Below are 15,568 nucleotides of genomic sequence, written 5' to 3'. Positions count from 1 at the left end.
AGAACACTCTGCTGCGATCTTTCTAATTTAGTTCCCAATTTAGTTCGGTACTTTAGTTCAGGCAAATAAACTTCTATGACAAGAATCGAAAATCGTCCCCTATCGAGCTGAAATCGCAATAAATCATTCGATAATAAAGTGTTTAATAACGAGTTTCACAACTGATCCAGCACGAATTCCACAAATGACTGGCGCGAGTATTTTTGTTGAAATTCGTTTCGAGAAGTGTTCGTGCAGTGCCATTAAAGCCGGACGGATTAATTAATTCGAAAATTCGTTGGTTGTTGCGCAATCGAGAATAAGGAGCCTCGAATTAATGGAAAATATTAAGTTCTCTCCGTCTCTCTCTCTTTTTTTTTAAATAATCAACACGCAACGATATAACTGTAGGGAACAGTCTCGTCGGAGAGTTGCAGATTTTAACGAACTTTCGTCACGAGGAGCGTCTAGTCGAGTGTTCCCCGGCAAAACGCGGATAATTAAAAAAAATTCTCTTCCCGCCAGGTTGCTCTTTATCTCGCGCTGTTGCCAATATTGCTCGCCGTGCTGTCAAATTGAACAATCAATTGGGAATTTAGCTTTAAATTTAATTTAGAGGAAATTTAAATTCAAATTCAATTCGGGGCGGTTGTTTTGTAAATTAATGTCGCTTAGAATTACAATTATAATAATAACGGTAATAATTTTTGTCAATTAGCAACATTCGAAACGACAGAAGCTGTCCCAAAGTAGGTTCAATTCGTTCAACATTATTCGAGAGGAGGAAAGAAACGGAGGCAAGAGAAAAGAATGAATCACAAGTCAGACAGTCCGTTTGTCTATCGACATGTTGATAAAGCGAGACGCCGATCCATTATTCGTTAGATTTAGGACGAGACCTGTTCATCATTATTCAAGAACAATATTTATCGTTCGATATCTGGCGACAGTGACAGAAACGCTTGTCCGCATTTTTCCATTACTCTTGTCGAGAAACCCAAGGAGGAAATCTCCAGTGGGATCTATGCTCGCAACAGACTAGGATCCAAAAAAATAGAAGACAAACTAACAAGCGTTTTATTCAACAACAATATGAAGTAGTATCAGATACTAGGCAACATGGTAATATAGGCAGTAATAGAGAAGTATAATTTAGTAATACGCTCAGTTCAATTAGTAGCACTGATTTCAATTTATGTGGCTAGGATCCAACAGACTAGGATCCAAAAAGGTAGAAGACAAACTAACAAACATTTTATTCAACAACAATATGAAGTAGTATCAGATACTAGGCAATATAAACGGTAATACAGAAGTATAATTTAGTAATACGTTAATTTCAACTAGTAGCACTGATTTCAATTTATATGAACATTAGTGTTTCATATTAGAGGTAGAAATAGTAGCATAGCACTCAAGTAACATATATTATGGTAAATACTAATATTCCTAGTATTTTATATACTACTTCATTTTATTGTTTAGTAAAGTATCTAGTACTTCAGCCACCATTTTATACCTACATGTATAGTACTTTATACATTTGTGGTATTTTATACTACTTTATTTTACCATTTAGTATAAAATATCTAGTACTTCATCTACCATTTTATACCTATATATATAGTACTTTACCATTTTGTATATAATACTTCACTATTTTATCTTTTTTTTTTTCGTCCACTACTAAATTGATTTTTTTTTTTTTTTTTTTTCCCCTGCCAAAAAATATAAACTAGAACAAAACATAGCAGAGTTAAACGATACAGTGTTAAATCACAATACGCTATAGTAGAAGAATAGATTATCAGTTGGATATTTGAATAATGATGACTCAGTGACAACTGGATATTCATCGTTGAAATATACGACTACTGCTTTAAGTAATACAACACTACTTTACGAAGCGAGACGAAAAAAGCAACCGTACTCGCGAACGTAATAGCGTTATTGAAGATCGTCAACCGTGGATCTTGATCCGACAGATGAATTACTTAGCCAGATCGAGGTGTTCAGATGGGATATAGGCCGATTCCCGTATATTGGCCCGTACAATAGGAACGTCACCGACCGTGACATTTCTCCCCTGCGCTATTATTAACAAGACGTCCACGAACAAGCATCCGACTTCCTCCACCAAGTCGATTACACGCTTAGAAACGGCTCTCCCGCACGATCTTCGCTCCTCAAACGGGGGGAGCCGGAATCTTCACAAAGAGACAATCGCCAATCACCCTAATATCTCCTAATTTTAACAAAGCTCGACTGTGAGAAAATATTATACAGAATTCTGCACAATTAAACTTTAACTCTACGCAGTAAAGAAATCCTTCCTGCTATTTCATTCCAATAATCCGCCGTTTATTAGACCCAATCGCGTCGTCTACTCGAACTTTCTACTTGATCCAAAGATATTAAAAAATTTAATAACACCGAGGTATCGAGGTATGGTGAAAAATTCTCGAAACGGCAAGTTTCGCTGGCAGTGAAAGAGAAAAATCCGGAGAAATTAATCCCGCGGGCGAGTGCTTCACAAATATTAATACCCCGAGGTCTGAGATATCCCGAGGTCTGCGATTGCGAGAAGTATGACGTCACAAGATTACGCTTGCCGCTCGCGCCGGATACCTATGGTCAATATTTAGCGATCGAGTCACGGTCCGTTTCGAAGCGCTGGAACAAAGAATTATCGCCGGCGAGTGGCCGAGGGCCGCTAATTTAAAAAGAGCGCGCGTTATATTTAATCGTCGACGACGATTGATCGACGACGGGACAATTGAACGGCGAGAGAATCGATGAGTTTCATCGCCCGAGATGTCTTTCCAGAAGTGGAAGATTGATGCTCTTTGTTCTTGAAGACTACGGCTCGCTGATACTTCGAGCTGCCGTCGGCTCGCCGCCGAGAATTTCAAAACAAATGGGTTATCGACGATCGATTAGATCCGTCGTTTTCACTTCGAGTTCGAAGAAAATTTCCAGTGAAGATCGTAATGACGAAAAATCGTCGTAACTTTGTGAAAAAAGGGGAAAAAGATATAAGCGTAACAGTCCACTTGATCCCGTTTTAAAGAGCGAAGCCTCCGCTTTGACTTGGTTTTTCAGTTCTTGGTTCTTTTTCAACAACGATCATTTTCAATCGCGCAACAGGTACCCTCGTTCTCGAAGATTCTAAAAATTCTTTGGAACATCTTTCAGGATGTTGAAAAAAATTTGTTTCCCATAGTCATGATTTTGGACGATTTAGATATCCTTGGAACTCGTTGAGCTTTCTTTGGACTTTGTCCCGTTTCATTTTGAGTATTAAAATTTGTCGAATTTTGAATATTGAAATTGAACAACAAGATGCTAGGATTTCTCGTAACAGAAATTGTTTTAGGGAATTTTATTCAAAGTTTTGAAAGCTGTATATTCAGTAGTTTTGCAGCAGTTTTCTACAGATTTGCGCAATTTTCTGCAGCTTTCTATCATTTTCCGCAGTTTCGTTTCTATAATTCCTCGTAGTTTTCTATAACTTTTTACATTTCAATAGCACTCAATTTTTTTCCTTTAATTCAACTTCCTTACATAGCACCGAACTTTTCTTTAATTTCAACTTTCTTTCAATTTAGAAGACTCGGGATTTGAAATTCAAGAAATCCGAACATTCAGTCATCTAACCAAGATCCATAGATCTATAGATCGCGAAAACTCTTCAACTCATTCTGGAATGGTTCAAATTTCAACAATTTTTCAAAACAAAATTACCCCAATCTCTTACATCACAGAATTCTTAATCCCGAAAGATATCATTTCCTTTTTCGATTTAAATAGAAGACAAAAGAGAGAAAGAGAAAAAAAAGTAATTCGAAAAGGAAACGTCAAGAAAAACGCCAAGAAAAGGATCGAAATTTTTTCGCCGCGAGAGAAAGAGGAAGAAGAAAACTCTCCGCGAGATCGCTTGACAATTTTCGCGCGCCAATTTCGCGTACGTGCGTAATATTCGTCACTCGAGCCTCGGCTCTCATGCAAAATTCATTGCCCGGCCCGGCAAAATTCACACGATTTCGCCTCCACCTATGCAAACTCGCCCTCTCCTATGATTTCCTTCAAATGCAATCGCGCGACTTTCGACCACCGCGTCTGCCCCACCTCTGAAAATGAACCTCGTTCATCCGCGGATTCGACTCGAAGCGCGGAACGCCCGACGGTCAACTGGCAACAGGGATTTTTCAATGGAACGCCCGCAACGATCGATGGAATCCATTACGAGAATTGAAATTCCAGGCTCAACAAGTACCCCGGGTGAAAACGGGCTGTCACTCGCGGCGCGCGAGTAGAAGACCATCGTCAGGCGTTTTCACGATTCCGTGCGTGGGTTATCGATTCCACGGGTAGCTGGATCGATCTAGTTTCAAACGTCTGCCTTTCTCTCTTTCTGTCTCTTTCTCTGGAACTAGGACGACGCAGCGAGAGAGGGGAGGGGGAGAGAAAAAAAGGTGGGAACCGATGAAACCCTACAACCATCGAAGTGCTGAAAATTATCTGTTATTCCTGAATTTTTTTTTTTTTTTTTTTTGGTCTCCTTTCCTCTCTTTCTTCATTGAACGAAACTTGGGAAAATTAAGACGCGAGAGGCGATTTCTTTCTTTGCAGAGTTCCGTCATCCTCTGTCGAACGATCTTTTTACTGGAAATCTAAATTTCCAGCAAATCTAAAATTTTGTAAGTCGGAAATTTTACAAATCAAATCCGTTTCCAATTTTGATCGGTTTCGTACGATTAAAATTTGAAATCCGAACGACGGTGACTATTCCGTGTTTTGGAAATCACCGGGGCATTTCTAATGATCATACAATTGAAATCTAATGGCTGTTAGGATTGATTTCGCATTCTACGAATCTCTCGAATATTATTTCCAACGATCGTGCAATCGAAATTTGATAGTTCCAATGACTATGACGATGTCCAATGAGTGAAGGGAGTTTGCATTTTACAAATCTTTCGTACGAATGAAATTGAATAGTTCTAGGATTGATGTTGTCCAACGATGAAGAGTTTGCAGCACTTTACCACTCTCTCGCCAGCACTTTCAATTGATGCGTAAATCCAACGAAGAACAGAAAGATTTTACAAATGGACAAATAAAATGTCAATCGTAAATTTGTCACTCGGTAGCTGACCATCTCGCGGTTGAATTCTCAATGAACTTGACGAGCGTTTGATACGGTGAGTAGGCTTGTAGCCACGACCTTCCTCTCCCGTTCACGTGAACCACACTCAAGCGAAATTAACGCCAGTCTGATAAACATCTGATCAAACCGCCAATACGTTTGCTTAATTTACGAGCAGAGGCCTTCGTCGATTCGTGGAATATTTTCGCGAAATGGGCGAACTTCCCTGATAATTATAAACTCTCGCGAATTTCCTTTCATTTCGCCTGGATTCACCTCAGGTTCGAACTCGATGGTTTTCGAACTCGATATTTTTTAACGAAAGGTTTTACCTCGAACATCTTTGCTTCGACATCCTTTTTTCGTTGACCTTAGCAACGAAACCAGTGAGCGAGTTGTTATTAAAATGCAATTGAAAGAGCCACTCTTTCAATCGATTCGAAATCTCAATTGAAACTTGCCGTACGAAAAAAATTTCGTTTCGCGCGAAAGCATCGTTCGTGGACTTTTAGTTTAATGTATCTTCACACCTGATTTCTACTCGTTTTCGAGTGAATTTAATGAAATTATACGAAACGAATGTCCTTCGTGTCTCGTGCGCCCATTTCGAAAGAGGACAGAGGATTTTTTCTGACTTTTCAGCTTCGAAAAAATGACATCGCGCGTTTGATACCGCGATTGGTCGAAATTTTTGAGGATTCTATCTCACCGAGCGTACAAAGGATTTTCTCCGATTTTCGAACGCGAACAAAATCCTGGTTTTTCTTTATTTTTCTCCTCTGGCGAGTAATTTCTATTGCCAAAAAAATTGATGGGAATATCGCAGAGGACAACTAGTCGCTAGTCTTTCGCGTTTGTTCCGAGCAGAGGTGCACAGCAAAATGAAAGAAATTACCAGTCACGTGAAATCAGCGCAGATAAGATCGTTACAATACACATTAAACTTCCATTGCTCATCAAGCTTAGCCTGACTGTCACATTAAAAATATCCAGAAATAAATTTCAAAAATACTCACGACTAGACCGATTATTAGAAAAGTGTTATAAAATTTATGTGGAAACTGAATCTTTCTAATTCAATCCTCAATAACCACGAAGTCCACCAATTATACAAAAATATCCACAATTCGACCGATCGTGAACAGAAATTTGCACGTAAACACAAATTTCGCGATAAAATTCAATCATTTCTCAAAAAAAAATTTAAAATCCACTAATTAAATAGACATGAAATGTCTTACGTAAGTCTTGGCGATAAAATTCAATCATAAAATGTCCGAAATCGACCGATTTCAAAGGTATTTACAATTGGACAACGTAAAATTTTTATACAAATTACAATCAGTTACAAATGAAAATTCAATTACCTTGGGAAATTCTTAAAAAATATCTAGAATCCGTCAATTTCGAAAACACCCACAATTACACCGATCACTATGAAACCATAAAATTCGTATCAGAACGGAACATCTTGGCGACAAGCCTCGATCGTTAATTCCTTCGAAAGAATTTATTCCAAACAAAATGTATAAACCAAATGTTCGCGAAACATCCGGTCATCAAACACATTTGAAATTGGGAAGGAGCTCTCGATCTGTCGAAGAACAGCGAGAAAGCGAGAGTTGTGCAGATTTTCACAGACGAGCGAGATAAAACAATTCACCGAAACGTGAACTCGAACACGAGTTCGAGAGGGGAAGCAGTGGAAGAATTCCTGTCGGAAAGGGGCGAGAAGATTCGGCGAAATGCAAGAAATCGCACAGTCGAGGGAACTTACTGACGTGCACGCTCTCTATGTGTGTGTGTATGTGTGTGTGTGTGTGTGTGTTGGTTGTCAAAGCGCGAGAACGAACTGAATTGAAACGGCGTAGGTACGGAGGACGGAAACGGCGAGAACGGCGGTTTCGCGACCGCACCAACACGTGAATCGAGGCAAACTAACCGCGCACGACACGCGTTCACGATCACGCGACGACGCGACGCGACACGACGCGACGCAACGCAACCTCCGCTCTCGGCGCGAGCAAGCACACGCGCCTCTTGTTGCACGCCCGCCGCCGGAAACCAAGCTTATCTCTCTCCTCTCTCGACTTCCTACGATCCCACCAACGCCGCGCCGCCTCGTTCTACTTTGCGCCAATCGATTGTTGCAACTTTTATTCACAGACTTTCCTTCCGTCTCCTCGTCCCCCTCTTTCGTTTTTATTATTATGCCGGACCTTTAGTTTCGTTTCGTTTGCTTCGGTTTCGGTTAATTTTATAACGAGCGAACGAAACACGATCTGGAGCGGAGGACAGGGTTTTCGGTTTTTCCAAGTTCCGCGGCGAGTGCCAGAGGAGATTTATGTTCCTTGCGTTCGAAATGAGAGTTGATTGTACAATATTAATGATATTATTAATATTGCATAATACACTGTAGTATACACATAGCCATAAACCTGCTCCATGTTGGACATTTCCAAGTGTCCATTTTTGTGTTTCTTGGATCTTCGAAATTTTCACTAAATAGACAAGTATTATTTTCGTTATTTATTTATTTTCGTTATTATTCCGCGATTTATAGATGAATTTTCGATTCAATTTACATTATTCGCTTACATTCGTCTATCCACTTTTGGCCATAAATGTCCATCGTGTCAAGTTGTCTGTTTGACTATTGTTACGCTACATTACGTTACAATTTTATTATATTTACCTTTCCCTCCGTTTTCTCGCCGACCGTTTTAATTATAAATTTCACGGATGTTTGACGATCATTCTCACTGACACACACACACACACACACACTGATCGAATATTTTGAATTGATTTAATACCACGCGAATGCGTCGTGAAATTGTAACGGAAATTATTATCATTATCGGAAGAATATATTACAAATATTAAATTTTCTTCGGCTGTTTATACTAATTAGTTATATAAATAATTAAGTCACGCGCGTCGTAATTATTCTCCGATAAAAATTGCAAATGAAATATTTCTATCTCTCCTGTCATTCAAGTGAAATGGGTCAACGATTTTGTTGCACAGAAATTGACTATAATTCACATTTGGATTTTATTGGTAATAAAAAGATGTCTCTTTCATTGGAAATTCCGATCCCATCATTTCCAACCAACAAATTTCATTTCTGAAAATATCAGAAGCCGTATTGAAACATTCGCAAAAATTCAGCGATTATCCTTTTTTTTCCATCAAAAAATTTCGAAACCTTCTTGTTCGAATAGTTAATTTCACACTTCGTGCTTCCGCGCGACAATTCTCTCTTTCTAAAGATCTCTAATCAAAAGATCAGGAATCCAACGCTTCCAATGTTCGAATCATCAGACCACTCGCTCAGAATTTCCAAGATTTTCAAAAATCCCTTCGAGAGCATTGCATTCTGTAACCTGTCAGAATGCCACCATGAACAATCTTCTCGATAAAATAGATATCTCGCTCGCGAACATGATTCGTTAAAAAAAAGAAGAAAAAACAGAAGAGAGGAAACTGATTAAAACGCGAAATTTATTTGAAATCTGTCCGAGAGACACGATGATGAAGTTTGACGAAGAACGAGGGATACGTTCGCACGATTTTTCGAAACGAAAGTATCTGATGAATGTGCGTTTCGAGCAAGGACAAACTAAAAGGTGGCTCGAGGTAGAACCGTTGAAAATCCGTCGGCGAGAGCGAGAGGGAAAGAAATCGATTGTCTTGCGATATCTTCGCGCGCTTTAAATGCAAGCCGCCACCACCGTATCGGCCGATCAAAGAGCCCCCCGCGACATCGAGAAATATATTCGTTTATTAATCGGTAATTGTCACAATCGGTACTTCTCTAAATTATTTAACAAACTATTTATTTCAAATTTATTCTACTTCGTTACTTATTCTCGTTCTCGAAGTTATATTCAAACGCGAAATATTCGTGACACGATAGAATAAATAACACCGAAGTGCTGCTGCTTTTTCCGTATTTCAAATTTCATTCTTTCAATTTGAGATCAAAAGAAGTGAAACGTCACCCGGTTTTGCCGTAAATTAAGAAAAATACGCGGTCGAATAATTGCGAAATTATTACGAAGCGTGATTTTCAATTTTGTTTTCCAATTTGAAGAAAAAAAAGAAAAAAGTCCCTTCAACAGCGCTGTATATTTAGTTATTTCATAATAGGAATGCGTTCCAATTGAATATTTCAGAACAGAGATTCGTAGTCCAAGACGGGAGAGACACGTTTTTAATTACATTTCCTCTTCCTCCTCCCCCTCCTCCTCCTCCTCCTCGAGTCAAGAGCGCAGTTTTTTTCACTCGCGAATTAACGAGTCAAGGCAGCTCGGTTGTGCACAGAACCGATTCTTCTCATTCGCGGCCGGTCACACGATATCTCGTGTCCGTGCAAATCAGATTTGATCGCGCTCGACGATAGTTCGGCAAACATAGTTGCCCGTCGCGAGTGTTTGTCCGGTGCGGCACACTCGCGTATTATTATTTCTTCTTATTTTCGTTCCGTTCGCGCGGCGAGGAATCGAAGCAATCTAAATCGAGATTCGAAATATTGAAATTTCGCGATTCGGAGCAATCGGAGCACGGAGTTGATTCTCGAATCAAATGGTTCAATTCGAAGCACGAGAGATTTCGCTTGGTTGTTCAAGCACTTCAGAAATTTCTCTGGAACACTTGCAAATCTCAAATATTGGAATTTTCAAAAACATATCGAAACACTGAAGATCAGGACGGATCCGATCGTTTCCGAATTTCGATTACTCCGAAATTTAAGAGCCTGAGACGACGGAGATTGCAACTTTGGAAAATTAAACGCTCTAACTTTAAATTGAAAAATTCAAAAACAGAATGTCTCGAGTAATCTGGCAGCCTGAACGTTGAAAATTCGTTGCAAAAGGTTAAAATTTAATGATAACGATACCAATAAATTTAAAATTTAATAATAATTAAATTTAACATCACGTTAAATATTAATATTCACTTTAGATCAGAGATTTATCTTCCGAATAACAGGCATAGAAAATATTTTCTCACCGTTGCAGCTGATTACGTAAACTCACGATGGGCACGTGGTAGCAATTACTTAATAATGATCGCAACAACGACTTACCTGAAACAAAAGAAAAAAACGAATCCAGATCATTAATATCTCGCCTCGTGAATGCAACATTGATAAATCGCAATAGCGCGATATTTCACTTATACTTTGCAAAATTCAATTGACACGTCAAAAAATTCAATTTCAATTCAGCCTTGGAGAGAGCTGCGTGAATAACAAATTGTGTCTTTTAAACAACATCGCGCTGTTACGATGAATTTAATATTACGCGTGTGACATCCTTACATGCGGCAAGCAAATGTGTATAACTTTCGCTAACGATCGTGAAAATCACGATGAAAAATCATAAATGATGAATTAGACGTGTCTGAGTTTCTCAAAAGACAAACTGGTCTACATTGTTATTTGCAAATTCAAAAGATGATCAATTTAAAAAAAGAAAAAAGAAATAAATCACTTGAAGAAAAACAAATGGACGAGCGTGATATAATTTTCGATCACAGAAATAATTATTTATAATTTCCTTAGAATCGAAATTAATACTAAAATATTTAGTTTCGAAGCTTAAGATTTAGCAGCTTTATTGCGCTAATCAACTTCTAGAAAAAAAAAAAAAAAAAAAATGATGAGCTGTTATATTTAATCAAAATCACTTATCACGTTAAAATTCAAGAACTCACGAACAATTATACTATGCAGTTCGAACGTTAATTCATGCTAATTCGTTGATCGATTGGAACAAGTCGAACGATCCTTCCAACGATAATGGAACAAAGTAACAACGCAAAATCATGCGACTGTTATATCTAGCACGAAGCGACGCGATGCGTCATTCCGAAAAACGCTGCAGGCCGCGAAGCGTGAATATTTTCAACTAACGGCGTGCCTTTTTATGAAATATTCATGCGTGGACATAAATAATCGAAGGAACGATTTCGAGCTCGTGCACATGTTACGCTCATTATACAAGCTTTACGTCATGAATTATCATCGTGTTACCATTTTGTTTCACCTGACTCTTATACACGTGCTTACATTGCCGCCTTACATTTTACACGTATTTACTTACGCTACGTACATACATGCTGTTCAAAAATCATGTTAAATTCCAAGATTTACGCTTACACAGCGAGCAATAAATATTCGTTTGCATGAAACGACGTCGATTTTTCTTACCAAAAATGCAATCTTTTGCCGAAATACCATTTCTAAGAGTTTCACTCCATTTTCGAGAGTTTCAAGAATTCATTTACTATTGTATTAATTGTTATTACTCGTTTACTGATAATTTATTGTTTATTATTTGTTATCGGTAATTCGCGTACTGTTGTACGATTGGTTTTACGTATTTCCTTCGAAGGTTGTACATATTTATATAAATTGTAATGAAATTTGCAATTTGTAATGAACTGCGATCATGACTTTCGATCGCGTGGAGTGAAATTTGCCAATAGAAAGTCAACAACCAAGTCCTGACATCGATAATTAAAATTGAAATTTCTCGCTGCGTATATCGAAGCTGCGATATTCATTTACGCTTTTCGTCAGTCTCAAGTGTTAATAGTGGAATTACTATGGAAAAGTAGTCCGGAAATTTTTCAGCATGCTGATGTGGTCGGAGCAACGTGTTTGAATAATAATATTTTAATGAAGGGAAATTGTGTCACACGATCAACGTCACAACATCTGACCGTGTCTTTCATTTTTCATCGTACAAGTAATTTAGAGTGTTTCACGTGATATAGTAGATAAATTGGTGTCACTTAATGGACAAATCGATAGTTGTTAACTATTAAGAGAATCGTTCGATTACTTAACCGTGCATCTCGCGGAATCTTCGAACAGAAGAATGCAAAGACACGCGGTTGTTGGAAAGATTCTCCTTTCATCAAATAATTAAAAATCATTGGAGACAAGTCGAATAACATTTATTGAAATTTTCACATTTGTTCAACAGGTTATCGCCAATATCAAAAGTTATTATTCTACCAGAATTTTAAAGAAAATTAATTTTTCACTGAAACTACATTCAAGATTATTTTTACATAGAAGTTTTCTTCGTCATTTCTACCATAAAGGAATTTCCATGAGAAAAAGCATTCGACTCTTATCGATACAGATAAATAAAACATTTTCCTCCTTTTAAACTCGTTTTATAGATCTCGTTTGTATTCGTTCCGAGAGAAGACGCTACTACAAACGTGATGCGCAATTTCTAAAGAGAACCGAGCGTTATCGAACAAAGAGTACATACAATGGTGCCCCATGACGATGGTGAACGAAGTAGCGTGACCTACATTGCGTTTATACGCGAGGCGATAAATCATAAGTTTCGCCTTCGAGATGACCGAATGTTTCTTTAACTCACTTCGTTAATGAAATATTTTTATCAAAGTAGAAACAGACAGAAACATTTTAACTGACAAAGTGCAAATATAAAATTACAAACTCAGCTTTGGTATTTTCTAGCTGCTTTATGATAATTTTTTAATGACAAAAAAAGATAATAAGATAATAAGATGGAAAAAAGGTTAGAGAATAGTACAGTAAGATTTTTAAAAAATTGAAAAAAGGGAGTGACGAAGAGAAAACGGTGATAAAGAGGAACTCTTGGTGAATCTTACTGCTCTTATGGTAAAGAATAATCTTAAATGTCACTAGGGCGATAAGGTAGGAAATGTAGTAGATAAAGAAGATTTCTGCAGATTTATACCGGTTGAGTAATTTTTAATACATTTTTGCAGGGAATAATTGAAATAAAGTGAATAAAATTAATATTTTATGAAAGTCTATGTCTGAAGATGATTATTATTACAAGTTTGGATATTTTAATTTAACTATTTAACTAGAATTTTTTTCTTTTTTTCCTTTTTTTTTTTGAAGAAAATAGTTATACAATTTTAAGTAATTTTTAAGTAAATGTGTTTCTTAATTAAAATTAAATTAATAGTCGTTAATAGAGTAGAGTTCAGGAGATTGAGTAAAGTATCTTTTGTAGAGATCATGTAAAATCCCTAGATTAACGACTGCTGGCCATGGGAGAATAATCCACTGCATTATGTGTTATTAACGTCAACGACAATCTCATAAACATCCCTAGATTAACATTTCACAAACGACCTGCGCATAAAAGCAACAAAACAAGACGAATCCATTCCAATACCGAAGCAATGCGTCAGCTCGATGAACACAAAGTAGTTTCGCCATCTACGAAAATTCCCTAGACACAACGTTAGTCATTAGTCCAAACTATCGATTGCAAACACCTACCACAAGAAACCCATCGATCAAGCAAACTGAATCCCTATCAGCGATGAAGCAGCATATAATCTGGACAAAAACTCATAAAGCGTGCTTGCACAACCATCGAAATTAACCTGCTTCCTAGTTTCTAACCTAGTTAACCAAAGTACACTGAAACTGAAATCTATCCCCTTCCAATTCCTCAGGAATCCCCGAAACAGCCTTCGACGATCAACTCGCTTCGATTCGCCAAAAGCTCGTCGACTGTATCGAAATTGATATTCATCTTCCACCAATTCCCGACCTTGCTAGCTAAATTCTCCGCGTTTCGATCCACAACCTAGCTACCAAAGAAAAAAAAAAAAAAAAAAAAAAAAAAATTTTCCGAGACAGCCATGTCAACACACCCCTTAAAACGATCTCCCTCACTTTAACCCGTTTGCACTGGCGTGCACGTTCCAATTTCCCTGATCGGATATACACCGTGCAACCGGCCGGTTGCACGTCACGGAAGAAGCGAAGTAGACGCGGAGCAAGGCTGACGGTTGAAAAAAGGAGCGGCGAGGGTGGCGCGGAGGGGCGCGAAGAAGAGGAAAGAAAGCGCGAGTCAGGGATCGGGGGTTAAGTGTTGGAAACAGAGCAGCGGAGGAAGGAGGGCTGCAGAGATTCCCCGATACGCACCTGGCCACGCGCATTTCAGGGCATCGGTGACGTCAAGCCACGGGGGTGGAGGTTGTTGATTACGTCACTGGCCAGCCACGGCATCGATCAGTCGCGACCGATGGTGGGAGGGTTAGAAACTGTGCCCGCGATAGTGGCGGGGGTAGCCAGCCGAGAAAATATCACTAATAGCCGGCTCCCGCGGTCTATTAATTAAATTTTTGATTAGTCGACGATATTTCAGCATCCTCCCCACTCTCGCCCCCTTCGTCCGTCTTTGTCTCACTCTCGCTGCGTCTCGTCGTCTCGTTTCTTCGTTCGAGAGACGTGACACGGCTCGCAGTTGCCAGGCAAGAGATTTCTTCTCTTCATTCTTTTATTTTTCCTCTTCCCTTGGGTTGGTAACGAGTAATTATCTCTCGTCGAGCGACGCAGCAGCGGCAGTACATGGCAGTATTGACGCTTCGCATCGTGGATCGTGTATCGGGCAGAGCGTGATCAGAGGATTTTTATGAATTTAGGGGAAACTTAAGAGAATTGGGACTTTTATATCTCGTATAAAATAGCTGCGTGTGCTGTGCTGTGATTGAAATATACAAATGTACAAATTCATTTAAAATACAATAATTTTCACTCTCTCCCCTCTAGTAAAAATAAATGTAGAAGACAACGTAGCGCATATAATAATTTCTATTTCGATGCGATGTGAAATTGAATTTTCGTAAAGCTGCAGCGCGCGCGTGTTAAAACTTTTTTGAAACTGATTTTCAGTCGGCCGCGAGACCGTTTAATCGAATAGAAAAGAAAAAGAAGGTATCGGTTTTTTTCAACAACATTCGAGACTGGAAAGAGCTGCACCGATTACCTTCTCGCAAATGCAAACGTCAATCGAGAGTTTGTTGGGCGAATGCTGGCACTGGAGACAAACAAGAAAGAAGGGCGGCAGGAGAAGGAGACGGGGGCGGAAAAATTGAGCGAAACTTTTCGAATCGACTCGAATGGACCAGGAGACGAGGGGGCTCTTCCGCCAACAACGTCCCTTTTATTGACTTTTCTTCCTCCTGTTTCGGCCTGCCATTTCAGCTCTCGTTGGCAAAATTTCGCGCGAGATCCGGGACCAACTTTCAACAGCTCCCCCAACGATTGTTCGTTGGCCTTGCGAACCCGTTCGCATTATTAATAATCGAGGTTAAAAACGAGAGACTAGGTGAATAAAAAATTCTACACATTCGCACAACTGTTACTGACAGAGTTAATTAACGGCGCGATGCTCACGCTCACGTTGTTACAACGAGGACTAAATATTTCTTCAGGAACTAATGCGATTTCGATATTAACAAATTTCTTTGACGAACGTGACACGTTTGTAAAAATCGATAAATTGCAGAAGATAAACTTATGAAGAATTTTACGAAGAAACTTGCGAAGAACTAACCGAGTGTCTGATCGATATCGACTTGGTCCACTGACAGCCTCTGTTAAATAGCCTACAC

General features: G+C 38.8%; 1 long non-coding RNA gene across 1 annotated transcript; it reads right to left on the bottom strand.

Moving 5' to 3' along the window:
* Window positions 1-2,322: 2,322 nt before the first annotated feature.
* On the bottom strand, window positions 2,323-3,246 carry LOC122532948. Its single transcript, XR_006307616.1, has 2 exons — window positions 3,166-3,246; window positions 2,323-3,131 (listed from the first exon to the last, which is right to left on the bottom strand). It is a non-coding gene; the product is annotated as an uncharacterized LOC122532948 (long non-coding RNA).
* Window positions 3,247-15,568: the final 12,322 nt, after the last annotated feature.

The sequence above is a fragment of the Frieseomelitta varia genome, unplaced genomic scaffold (assembly GCF_011392965.1).
Source record: "Frieseomelitta varia isolate USP_RPSP 00005682 unplaced genomic scaffold, Fvar_1.2 scaffold_484, whole genome shotgun sequence".
NCBI lineage: Eukaryota > Metazoa > Arthropoda > Insecta > Hymenoptera > Apidae > Frieseomelitta > Frieseomelitta varia.
This window is presented reverse-complemented; position numbering and strand designations above follow the sequence as displayed.